Raw genomic sequence first — 14,027 nt, forward strand, 5'->3', positions numbered from 1 at the left:
ATGATATAAATTTTTAATATAGTATAGGGTATTTTATTACTTATTTTAATACCACATAACACGTATACTATAATATGGAGCTTCTGAAGATTGCGTGAACAAGCCAATAGACCTATAAGACGGATTGAATATGGTCAACATTTTCGAACGTGACATAAGTATTTTAAGTGTGACTATAAGGTAGTACAGTTGTAATAAACACAGAAAGACAGCAGGATGCTACAGACTATGAACGAACAAACATAAAATCAATTTCTCTCAAAGCTGCTAGTTATAAAATTATTTCAGTATTGCTAAGAGAAAATTTTTAATGTCTGAACAATTCAAAAACCCAGTTAAATCAATGTAAAAGATTTTGCTGTTGCATTTGGTATATTTAAATAAACAAAAACAAAAAAATTGCCAGAAACTCGATGAACAAAGAGCGATATCTAGCAATGTGTAACTATGAATTTGGACGACTGTGTACTGGCAGTGGACATACGTATGTTTGTTTAGCCATATGTTAATTACAGCTCATAATTAACTCTGCTAACTTGCAAATTATATACTAGCGAAAGTTTCAAATTGTACTTCGGTTAACAATAGAAATAAATTAAAGAGACGTAAGCCCTAGAGTAGTAGTAATATATTTATATAAACATAATAACGCGATAATAACGTTCAAACTCAACGTAATGTGTTCTCATTGGAGACAGGCAGGCTTGTTTCATTGTGACATGGTTAGTGATGTACGTATAACCACTTCAAATTACGTAATAACTAGTTGGCCAACTGTTTAATTACGTACGTAGCTGTTTGGTATCAGAACTATACCACAGTACTGCCAACACGAGTTTCACATACTAGAGACAATTCAGCACTACTTCAACCCAATTTGTTTTGCTAAAATATCATTCTTTAATAATATCCTTTCATCCCATTGGCTATGGAAATGTACATTTTCGGAACTTTCCACCGGGTTCATTTCTCGGACCAGAGATCGACTACCTGACGGAGATTTTTGTAATTATCATCAGTTCTTCCAGGCAAATGTCGAGATAGTACCATATATTAGGCCACGACCACTTCCTTGCATAAATTCATTATCCATTAATCACCATATCATTAGACGCTATATATTCTGATCTACTGACAACACAGTTAAATAAGCTACAAGTAACAAACATATCGCACACCTAGAAGAACACTGTCACAACTCAAAATATACAAATTTTCAGGAGAGAGGTAAAACCCAATTTTAATTAAATTTTGTTGAACTGTGAAGAAGCTTTTGCAAAATGAGCATTTTTTGAGTTGTGACAGTATTCTTCTAGGGGTGCGATATGTATTCTCTGTTGATTCGTTTATTTTTAATTTTAGAATATTATTACATACATACGTCACACAACATACATAAAAATTCATTATATTCCATAAGTTAGCCTGATAACAATAGGATGTGAAATACGAGTCATAGTAATTAAATACATATAAACAAGTACAATTCATACTATTGTGAAGAATTCACATAATATAAGGAAGGAAGGGGTTCGCATAAAGTAGTTGTGTTACAAATAAGGGGTCCGCAGTGGCCGCGCGGTCTGAGACGTGGGCCTTGTGCCGCTTGGTCGCTGGGACCGTGGGTTCGAATCCCACTCAAGCCATGGATGTTCTTCTGTGTTGTGCTGTCCTGTGTACAGGTAAAGGCCTTGCGACGGGCCGATCCCTCGTCCAAGGAGTCCTACCGAATGTCTATAGATCAAAGCCAACGAAAGTTGGGACCCGCAGTGCTCAGGCACTTGAAGAACGGGTCGTTCCCAGTATCCCAGTATCAAATAAATCGATCCATTACACACAGATGATAAATTATACTAATTATTGTTATTATATAAAGTCAAGAATACCTTAATGAAAACTGTGACTTATTTCTAAACATTAGAAATTTATCAGCAGAGTAAAAGGAGTGTGTAATTAAGTATCTTTTTAATGCTACTTTAAACTGTGCCTTTTTATTTACAAGACTTGCGAGGATAGATGGCAGACTTGAAAATTTTGATGCCTGCATAATATGCACTTCCAACAAACATGAGAGGTTGGCAATTCTTATTCCTTTTGTTGACACTACTTATTGTGGAATTAGTTTGAAAATGTTCTTGACTTCTACATAAGTTTATATTTTTGATACCATCCATTCATCTAGCTTTTTTCTACTTCGATGAATTACCCCCAGAATTATTTCGCTTTTATTATAAAACAAAAGTAAGAAAAATAAACTGAGTTGAGTGTCAGTGTTGCTAACACGCAACATCGAAGTAACTGTTTAACTTGCTCCATTTAACTTAGGCAACAGACTTTTAATAAAATTGATAAAATATATGTGGTTATCAATTTGAAAAACCAGGGACTTCGTATTAACTGAATGTTACATATACTTCCCATTTCATCGATAGTTAGAGCACTAGCGAGGTAGTCCCATTTCGAAATTTGGTCGCCAACCAGACTCAGATTTGGACCTAGCAGTAACCTGTCTGACACGCATTTGAGGGATGTATGGTTATCTCAACCGCAAAACAGCTATCCTGATAAGTTTTCTTGATTTTCTCTGTGCCTTAAACAGACTTCCAGGTCAAAATCTTCGAATTGACAACGACCATTTCGTAGTGGTTTTTTAAGAATGTATAACACGATCAGCCATTTAATTTCAAACATCGGCCCAGACAAGAAAACGGTAAGGCATGTAAGGAATTTGTAGGTCTAGGTGCTTCAAAAAATAATATTAGTGTAATCGGTCCATACGTAATTTTGGAAGCAACATTTTCTTTTTAAAGGAAATCTGATGATTTTTCTTCGATTGCAAAGTAAGTTACTGAGTACAGATCAGTCGGAAGACAAAAAGATCTGGAAGGCAATTACAGAGACTTCTAGACATTTACAATCTTGAGGCAGGAATATAACATTCATTAGTGTAATTTCTTGATTAGGAGAAGTGTAAAGTAATATTACGGTTATGTATTTGAAGGGAATTAATAAAAGCAGACCACTCCCGAAGAACCATAAGTTCTTCAGGAACTTCGGCTCGAGTTTGCTGTTGTGATTTTCCTGAAGAGAGTTTCATGCATAAAGTTGCATATCATTTCGTATGCAGTAGCCTGATGTTACAGGACAAGGAGAAAGATAAAGGGCTACTTTCGGTAATGTTTCTGAAGGCTATATAAAATTACAGCTCCATGGCTCCATATGAGTAGTATTCAATGTCGAATCTAATGGCCCTTCTGCGGAGAAATAAACACTAGAAGCACCAGCTCAAGTGGACAGACGGAGAAAACGTAGGGCAGTCAAAGAGTTCCCGGAATTGTGGTATAGCACTATAATGGTAGGACATATGGCAACGCTTACCTAATCACCTTCAAAGTAGGACCCTTGCGCACACACACACACACTTGCTCCATCGATCCTGCCATTGTTTGAAGCACCGGTGGAAGGCTCCGTTTGGAATCCTCCGGATGTCGGCCGTCGCATTCGACACATCGCTGGTTGTGTAGCAATTCCTCGCCGAGAAAAGCATTCCCGTCATCACCCAACCACCATACTCTCCGGATCTCGCTCCGAGTGACTTCTGGCTGTCCCCTACTCTGAAAATGGGCCTCAAGGGGACGCGTTTCGCAACCATGGAGGACATCACCACAAATCCGGGAACTTTTCGACTGCCCCTCGTATATGAAGCCTTTATCTACCAACTGGCGACTGAATAACAGATTGTTCTAGCTAATCAGCGGATATCGCCTGCTGCCGGCTGGGACAGGTCACGGGAGCCTTAGTCTCACAATATAATAGGAATGAAAATAAATATGGTACAGTCCACTACTGTAATATTGAGACTTGCGGGGTGAGGAAGTGGGGTGAAGGAGGAAGGAGGAAAGATAGCGCCTGCCTTTAACGCTTCGTACTTCCTGCATTCCTTGCAAGTCTCAAGATTACAGTCGCGGACTGTAGACGCATTGGCATGAACAGAGTCTGTGTTAGGAATGGATGAATGTAGGTTACCGAAGAATTCTCTAATAGACAGAAGATGCTAGGGGAATTGGAGGCTTCAATTGTAGTAATTCGGCTGCATTAATTTTAATTAGTTTCCCAGGAGAAGAAGCCCATGACAGGTAAACAATAATATACAAAAGTAAATAAAAAATAAATAAAAAATGCTCTAAATACTTTCCCGTGTTGAGAAGGTGTCCAGAAAGGGGCGTTTATTTTTTTTTAAAATTGTCCTTAAAGCAAAGCGCACTGGACATGGTAAAAACAGAAAACTCTTCTGTTGGCACACAACCAACATTGTCCATAACGGAATGGCAATGCAATTTAATCATGAAAACACGAACAATTATAATTTATAATTCTAAGATATGTAGTCAGTACTGGAGTTCACTCGTTGCACCTTGATATACTAAAAGTCCCAGTTGCGCATAGGCTTATATAATATAAAGCCGCGGGACGTAATCATTGCCCTCTCGAACGGCGGTGAACTTCTACCGGACTACAGGGCACAACAACCCATTAGACAGACATTTTAAAAATCTCTACAATTCAAATGTACGTATATTTCTCACCTATTTTCCCCGCTTCATATCGGTTACTGATTCTTGTATCTTTTGGTGCTGCGTCGGCAGAAGTGATTGGCCACTAATGGGCCTCTCCTTTGCTAATGTTCTTGCCTTTCAATAGATACACACTTTGTCTGTAATACTAAGGTTTATTTGACCCCAATGACTCTTTATTCCACTGGTAATGTCTCAAAGGCAAGGTGTTTCAAACACGAATTACGGTCATCTCTGATAATGCGGAGAAACGCAAGCCGACGTTCTTCATACAAATGAGTGTTTATCAGTATAGGCAGGTTATTATTCATTTGTAATCTGCGTTACCAGAATATTAATACGAAACGTTCTTTCACCGCAGTACAAACAATGAATTCATGGGGACAGTGGTTACTGGTACTGATAATTTGTAAATGCTCACCTGATTTCTATAGTGTATTAAAAAGAGCTACACGTCAGGCTTCTAAGGACACAACTGAACGTAGTAGTCGAGTGGTTAACATTCCTGCTTTGTATTGGAGAAGTACCGTATTCACATCTCGGCCCAGAGACCGGCTATCTTGGGTGTTTTCTTAAATAAAATATTACTAAAGAATTTTCGGAAAATAACATTAAAAAGCATTATTTTTAATACAATACTCGTGAACTTTATGGTGGATACGATAAAACGTTCCAAGCGTGCCAAAATGCATTAACATACATAAAAATATAAATATTAGTTTGTGTTATTAAATGTATGTAAATATTCTTATATCAAGTCAGAAGGAGACATGCTTCTTTAATGCTAGTCTCTGTCGATTTTCCAGTACCAAAGAGTTCCAAATTAATATCTTATCAGTATTTGTTCATGATGGTCACTTAGACATTTATTGTGTTAACGGACATATGATCTTGTGGGCGCGAATCTCGTATGTCATATTTTGACTTCTACCAACTAAAGCCCAGTGGTATCTATATGTACCACCTGCTCTAACAATCGGTAACTTTACATGTTGTATTTACTGGTCTTATGAATCTCGCAGCATTAAAACTTTGTTTTCGTAACGGAGATGCGTTGTGTTCGGATTGAATTCTTAAATATTGTTTAGAGGAGTCTCTTCATAACATGTTATCTTTGACCTACATTTACCAGAAGGACGAACGAGCACTGCCTGGGAACCATCCTAGTCATAAATTTATCTCCTTCCCTTGGTTAAATGCAGTGTTTTGTACAACTCCCCATTCATTTTCCTCTTCTCATCCACTCGGTTTCAAAGGACTAATACATTTACGACATATTTATATCACAAATGTAAACGATAACATCTCTCCATAGTTGAATAACAGACACGACGAACTGAGCCACCTCTCACCTGCCCTTATCATTTATGTCTTTTTCTCACTTTTGATCCTAATTGTGAGGCTAAACATAATAAAATGAAGAGATTTTAAACACGGGAATTATGCTTCACTTTTCAAAAAGATAGAAGAATCTTTATTGCACTCTCTGGCCGCTTTTATCTCATGTAAAACATCTAATCCAAATAGATATTGAAATGGGAGGACAAGTGCCGACCCAATAGCGACTGCCCCTAACTGAATGGGCTACAATGTGTACACGTGCGTATACAGCAGGGACCAAATTACTTGCTAGCTGGGCAGCCTAGTGCTGTGGATAGTTGCACTCGGCACGGCCTGGTCGGAGCACGGAACGGCCAGGTAGAGCGGATAGAGTATGTGGAGGTGCGCGCGCAGTGCTTGTCACCTTGCTCCTCACCCCCTCGCCCTGAACAAGCAAGTAATCTGGTCCTTACTATACTACCTAACTGCCATGCAAGCTGATTTACATATTTGTAGTGACAATTCTGAACACTTTTTCAGACACTGTGCCACCAGATAACTGTCAGTTACCTATTCCGGCTGCAATTGCCTTGTAGAAGACATCCATAATTCATTGTAGGGACTGTGAGGGTGCCTGACACCGAGTATTCATTATGGAGAAAGTTTCCTTTACCATCTGAGCAGCAATGCACACTTGTACTTACCTCAGTACATACAAAGTTAGCATTGATCTCTACATTTTTCGGGAGAAATAATTGCCCAGTTTCCTGCCGTGCACAGAGCTTTGAAGTATATTGATCTTATGCTGATGAAAGGTTTTCTTAAACAAAACGTTTTACATTGATGAATGATCAGGAAGCAAAGTGTACAGCCATTGTCTTTTTCTTTACACTGTATTGACAACCCAGTATCTTGAGTCAGTAATTTCTATTGGTCGACAAATTTCAAGAGGTACTGACGAGTCAGTTACTTATTAACAGCAGTGCTATCCTGCATCGTGTTCCCATCGCCTGATAATAAGAGATCTTTTTGTGCTGACTTGCAATAATGTGGTTTTTGTGAGCTGTAGGGAGGGACAGTACATTGGCGGTGTCGGGGACCAGAGGACAGGGGCATTATATTAAAGTATCAGCCCTATTAAGATCTCTTTCTCACTCTAATGCAGTATGTGACTTGCGACGTGATGAAGATTAATGTGCATAAGAGCAAATTATGGAAACAGCTGGCACATAACCGCATATTCCTGATTCAGCAATGTGAGAAATAACTAGTCACACCCGGGCAATCAATTGCATTTAGCGTGTTAGATGAAACTGTTATCCACCATTTATATGCACCAAATATCAGTATTATCTGAACTATGCAAGATCGTAATTATTTTGTTTTCACTGACATATGACATAGTACACCAAATAAGGATTCGTGAGATGCTTTATTTATGGAATATTTTATTTTAAAACTGCAACTAATTGCTGGCAGAGTATGAAAATGATTGTATTCTTGATAGTCTGGTGTTTGCTGTCTGTCAGCCTTGATAATGGAGGCAGCAAACACCTCTGAAACGTTGGTAAACTTTTACCACTTTTAAACTTCTATGGTAATATACTGAGGGAAAAGATTATTTCTACGTCGCATTCGGTAGTTTCCGGGTTCGAATCTCAAATCGGAAGCCAGAAATCCTGACTGAGGTTGTCGTGGTATTTCTCATTTGCTTATTGTAAATTCTCTGATGATATCTTGTGTTCGTCCACGACCTTTTCCTTCCACGTACTTCCCAATTCATTAATCAGTGACCATGCTATCAATTGACGCCGTGTAGTCTTTCTCTACTGACACGCCGTTAAAAGAATTACAATTGCAAGTACATTTGGATAACATTTTTAGCGTCACTCTACCTAATCTTCCCTTCCGATTCTTTTCATTAGGCCCCAAAATTGTGATTCGTCTCGATACAATATTTCTCAAACCTAGCTTGATTGGTTCATTTGCTATCGTCATCAAAGAGAAAGTGTGAATAGTGAATATGGATTTTACCCGACTACAATGTATCTCACTTTACACCTAAGTATATGTAAGTTAGTTAGTTTAACGAGTTAAGTTAGGCTGTATCAAGTTTGTTTAGTTTCGGTTTATAAAGTGAGACATTGTTAGGTACTTTTTATGCTGCTCTCTGTTTTTAATATTAAGTTGCCAGGTTAGGTTAGTTGAGGATAGTAGACGTTAGGTTAGGCTAGATAAGGTCACATTAGTCTAGGTTAAGTTAGGTTAGAACATGTTATTTCATTTAAAATTATAATACTTTTGGTAATTGTAGTTTGGGTTAAGGAATATAAGGTTATATTTTTAAGTTGGGTTTTGTGTGACTAGTTAAGATTATTTAAGGTTAGGTTAAGTTGTTCCCAGTTAATGTAGGTTATACTGTTTAAGAAGAACTCAAAAGTTCTGTTTCCTCTTTTCAACTATTCAACAGTATTTTACATAAGACGCAGAGGCTGACATAGAATTAGATCTGGTGTCACGAATCTGAAAGTGTCGAGATTTACTGCAGAATAGTAAGCATGTTGGAAATCTGAGGTGTCTTATTGCTAGTCAATTAGTGTCTTGCTTCTGTCGTCTTCTCTGACAGCAGAAAATACTGCACTAAACATAATACATAGCACTTACAGTTTATTGCAGAGCTGCAATAATGGGGCGTAGAGAGTTAATTTCATTCACAGTAATTCCTGTGTATATGAACTTTATAATTCAAAGTAATACAAGCAAATAGAAAATATTTTAGCTTCATCTTATAGTCTACTTAATTTAGTAAGTTATAATATTATATTACAATAAGGAACGTGATAGAAACACTTTTACATTCAAGTAAATAAATTTATGTGAAGAAAATAAAATAATGTACTGTTGCGGTTATGTAAACCTTTCACAACTAAAATTCTTTAAACCTAAATTTATGACAAAATACAAATATTATTTAAAGGATTTCAAAATTTAAATGACAGATAACAAGGCTAAAATATTACCATGAATTTAATAACTTCGAACCGTACTGACCTGGTGTTAAGTAGTAATGAAACAATTCTGTATTTGATTTCGACCAATTTCAATATATAATATTTGCACTTACAGCGATAGTCAGTCACTTGGATTGTCTCATGTAGTGTGTTTCATTTAAAATGCAACTCCAACTACAATCGTATTTGTAAGCTTTGGTGACACGAATATAAAGAGACAAACGAATTGTTTTTAGTTTTTGTTTGTTAGGAATAACTTACAGAAAGGTTAACAGAAGATGCTGAAAATGTCTAGCACCTTCTTAAAGATAAGCATCTACAAATTTTTATGTGTTTCATGGGACTTTTAAAGTTTTTTTTGGGTCAATTTTGGCAACAGTATATTCGTTACATTGTGTTTCTGTTCTTCCAAGCTTCGTGGATTGTTCGGATAAACTCTTTCTTTGAGAAATACCACAAAGAAAGGTGTTCGTATCTATATAATATTCACACCTGCATAAAGCTTGGGTAACTGGCGTTATCAGCTGCTTAGTAACCTGGGGTACTTTGATTCAAGCATCACGGGGGATATTTGGAGAGTGTATTACACGGGGATGGACCTGCTTCTTATTTCATTTTTGTAAAGTAGCGTGTGATTGTTTTTGATTTGTCTTTTGCGTGTTAAACTTCGTATTTTGAACATACCTCATACAAGTCACATGTTAAACATAAATGCAAGGTAATGAAGTAGCTATTATAGTAAACATCTAGACAAACATTAGTCATTAAGGCCTAGTTACCAAGTAACGGCGCATTAATTAATACTACAAAATAATGGATCATATTACATGATACTGTATGGAAATCAAGTATTTTTGAAACACAGATTCCACTAGTTATATATGTTGACCTGTATGGCAAATTTGTGGCACCTGAATAGAAGATTTGTGAAGTAGACATATTTCAATGAAGCGCCGATTTGTATGACTTTAGTTCAATAGATTCTCTCCTGTTTCCGATAAAATACTTAGCTGTACAGGAGAGGAATTTGAGAGTCGAGCATCTGCTAGTTCGAAATTTTTTTAAAAACTCATTACCTCTCGATTTAAAAGTTTCTGTTAGTCTATAAAAGGAATAACAGTGAATTGAATTCATGGCCTGATGAAAAGTACGTGTTTTCTAGAACATGTCTACTCCACCATTTATGACAAAGATTTCCTCGAGTCTTTTGATAGGCTACAGAAAGCCCAGTTACGGTTCAAGACACTCCTGCTTATCGGAAAATCTCAATCGAGTATAAATCGACCTTCTACCCTGTGGCTTGTTCGGTCATAGGGCAGATGGTTAACCATTACGTGCGCTAAAGGAGATGTGACCCTTAACCTCTTTTATCACCTCTCTACAATCCCCACAATCATCTTGAGAAAGACTCTGCAGGAGCTTAGGACAGTGTGAACAACCGGATCTCGAGATTTGTCCCAATGCCATGTCCATACAAATAGCCAAGTTTCCGTTATTTCGCGGCCTCTTTTATCTTGTTTGTGAACTAATGTGACGTTACTAGCTTGTGTCCACCGAAAAACGAGGCCTCTTTCTTAAATTCCTTTTATTGAACTGCTACTGTTACAAATTTTTGTAAGTTGAACTCAACTGTGAAGAATAAGAGCACATTATAAATAGGGTTTCTATCACGGTTTAAAGACCTGCTAATGATCGAAATAGAACGGTTACTGTTTCAAATACTGTTACGTAGTTCTAACATTAAATGACGTTGATAGATGTTTCAGAGCTGCTTACTGCTTCTATCATGAAGGCGATCGCTCTGAAATACATTTTGAGAAAAAAAGCTGCAAGGCTGTCTTGACGAGCGTCTTTCTATGAGGAGTAAAACATAGTATATTAATAAAACAGTTATATAAATAATGAGTTAAACATTTACCACGATTTAAATTGAACAAGCAAGCTTCCAGTTAAGTTTTAAAACTGTCTGCATCGTATTTACTAACTCGTAACGAAACAATAATAAATAAAACGAAGCCCAACAAACGGAACCAACTCCTTCCAGTAGCAAATTTGAACTGAGATGTAAGCATATGGAAGTACCTTCAACATTTATTCCAAAGCTTCACCTTAGCACTTCGGTCGGTAGGTAGAGGGTGAGTATTTTACTTATCGACGATGGTGGTCCGTCCTACCATTTTAAAAATGTTTATTCTCTCGGCCTAAATGGCCAACCACCCACGTAAAACCATTCCTCACCTCATGGACGATGTCTTTGAAAAGCACGTGTGTGAGTGCTCTCACGCCAATGCGTCAATGAAACAGTCTCAAAGAAGGTAACAGTCACAAAAGGCGACTCGCAATGGTTCGCTCAGCAACACAATGTGTACATGCTGTGTTGGTGTTAAGGACGAAATTTTACTGTCTGAGTGATGAGCCTGTAACTGTCTACTAGCTTTCCATTTCATCCTGTATGTATGGTTCACATTTCAATTCGCATAAAGTACTGCAATAGTTGAAGTACTGTGTTGTATATCTAGTAGGCTTGTTTATTTGTTTTATATATATATTACTTGTGATGTATTTAAAACGCTTTTAGTAGCTCAGACCGCACAACATCTAATGGTATGGTGATTAATAACACGAAATTGGAAGATTTAGTTTGCTGTCCAGGCATTTGCCTGGAGAAATTGTGTAAGTCCACGTAGAATCTCAATTACAATAGCTGACCTCCGGCCGAGATTTCAGTCCGGAACATTCCAAATAAGAAAGTGTACTGCTAATAACTCCATTCAGACGTCCAGTATTGTTTTATAGTTAAATTTATAATTTAATGTAAAAATAAAAAAAAACATAGCTTAATATAGAAATATCGGTGTGCGGATGGCCGTACGAACGGAGGGAAGAATTCTCCTTCTGTATTCCTAGTAATCAATCATTCGTCGACATAAATTAACACAGTTTGGATTTGATATAGGAACCTTTCAATTAGAAATACCATTTTATCGCGAAGTAAACTCATTAGATATGAGAATATTTACAAATTTTATGCAATCCTCTTTGTCTTATATTTCTGCGTAATGCGACGAGTTCTGTCGCCCTGATGATGGAGACAGCAAGGACCTCTGAAACGCTGGTAAAATTCTACCAGACTACACGGCGCTACAACCCAGACGACAGTCATCTTTGTGTGTTGCCAAGTGATCTATACGTGTTTAGGCACATTATGGTGCATAGCAGCGTAAATAACGTTCGTAAGTGTGTTTATTTTTGCACTGATATACTCAATTTAAAAAATCGAATTATAAGGCATTGTTTCTACTATGCACATGGTTTCTGTATGAATGATCAGCCCTTTTATAAAACCCAATTTCGCCTGTGGAAGAAGTAGAGTGTGATAATACTATAAAATTTAGTTTAAAATGTGAGTTCCAGTTGATGGTACGAATTGCTTCTGATTCCCTCTAATTTTCTCTAAGGATGATAACACGAGACGATCCTTCAGCTAGCTATTTCTTTCCCCCTTCTCCTCGCTTTATAGTTTTTGTAACATGATTGAAGCAAGCGGAGTCACACATTACAATATATAATGACTACAATTTGCTAGGATGTCTAACTATTCTCACGTAACATACAGGAGGCGTGTCCACAAGATCGCCAAAGGGACTCATCCATCTGCCCATCTAGCAGGTATGATTACGCAGATTCTGACCAGCCCAAGTCGTGTCAATCTTCGGAAGCGACAATCACTGTGATCTGCAACGTGACTGAATTAAAGTCTGTAATAACAGTAGAAAACCGAATATGTACGTGAGTGTGCCACAACATAGGAAACTTCTATTATACTTCAATGGGCTGCATAGTTTTGGTAGTGAAATCAACTTGTGTGCACGGCAGCCTCTAAATAAGCCACTGACATGAAACTCGGTTCACGATACGAATGTCTTATGTGTAAGTGTGTGTCTATAAAACATCTTTTCAAAAACACCAAGTCTTTAAAAGAAGCGTAATACAAAAAGTGAGTTTTGAGGCTGTCACTGCAGCGAGTATGAAGATGGCTGTATTGTGGGTTGTTGCGCCTTGTAGACTGGTGGAAGTTTATCGACGTTTCAGAGGTACTTGCTACCTCCAATACCAGGGATATGAGTCGTGATAGGTTACTAAGTGATCTCTAAGTTTTAGTGACAAAAATAGCATATCTCGCGTATGAGTACTACATGTCTCGTTCATATGAATCATCTCTTTTTGGTCGTGCTAATAAACGATGGTGAAGGGTAAAACTTGTTTCGTTTTCGATTGTTTGATTTTTCTCTATTTTTTTTCATTTTTCGTTGATTCGTATTTGTCCTCTGCACTTTCCTCTCGAACACCCTCAATTTATGTCCTCCCCTTAGGGCGAGAAATTATATTCACATCCTTATAAAACAATCAGCTAGTTATTAATGATAGCCCTAGTAGGATTTCTGAGTTAGTGTAGTCGCTGGGCTGCAGGCTAGACAACTAGATATGATTTCCAGTATGGCTGGACTATTTCTTCACCACAACGTCAAACCGACTATGAGTCCACCTAGTTTCCCATCCAATTGGTACCTGGGGGTATTCCTTGGGGTTAAAACGATCGGGCCACTCACCTCCATCAATAGCTGAGGTCACTGCTTGAAGCTCTGAAGTAAAAACTTATGACGCACGCGGTCTGGTAGGCAAGTGATGTTGATCTTATTCGTTAGTGAAGAAAATTGGTTTTTAGAACAAAGATATTTCTTGCACGTCTTTGTTGCTTTTCGCCGCTCGCATTATCGTTCTTCATTTATTTGTCTTGTGATTACTATTTTATAACTTTTAGAATTTCAAATAATACCAGTAATTTTATATCAAATTAGAACGAAACACGACGTTTCTCGGCCTGCTAATAGTTCAGCACGTGACTTCCCAGGCCGCATACGTCACAGAGACTTATTTAACTCTTGCGTACAGTTTTTCTTGGGCTTTAGAACTTTCCCTTTTTCGTGTAAAATCCGGGCAAACATACAAGACATTACATTTACAACATTCACAGATGCACATTGATATAGATATGTTGTAAGGATTATAAAGACTAGATTAATTCCTATGTTAAATGTTTAAAAATCGTTGCGCCCTTGGT

The sequence above is a fragment of the Zootermopsis nevadensis genome, unplaced genomic scaffold (genome assembly GCF_977971745.1).
Source record: "Zootermopsis nevadensis isolate Lab colony 2312 unplaced genomic scaffold, Znev_1.0 Znev_ptg000030l, whole genome shotgun sequence".
Taxonomy (NCBI): Eukaryota; Metazoa; Arthropoda; class Insecta; order Blattodea; family Termopsidae; genus Zootermopsis; species Zootermopsis nevadensis.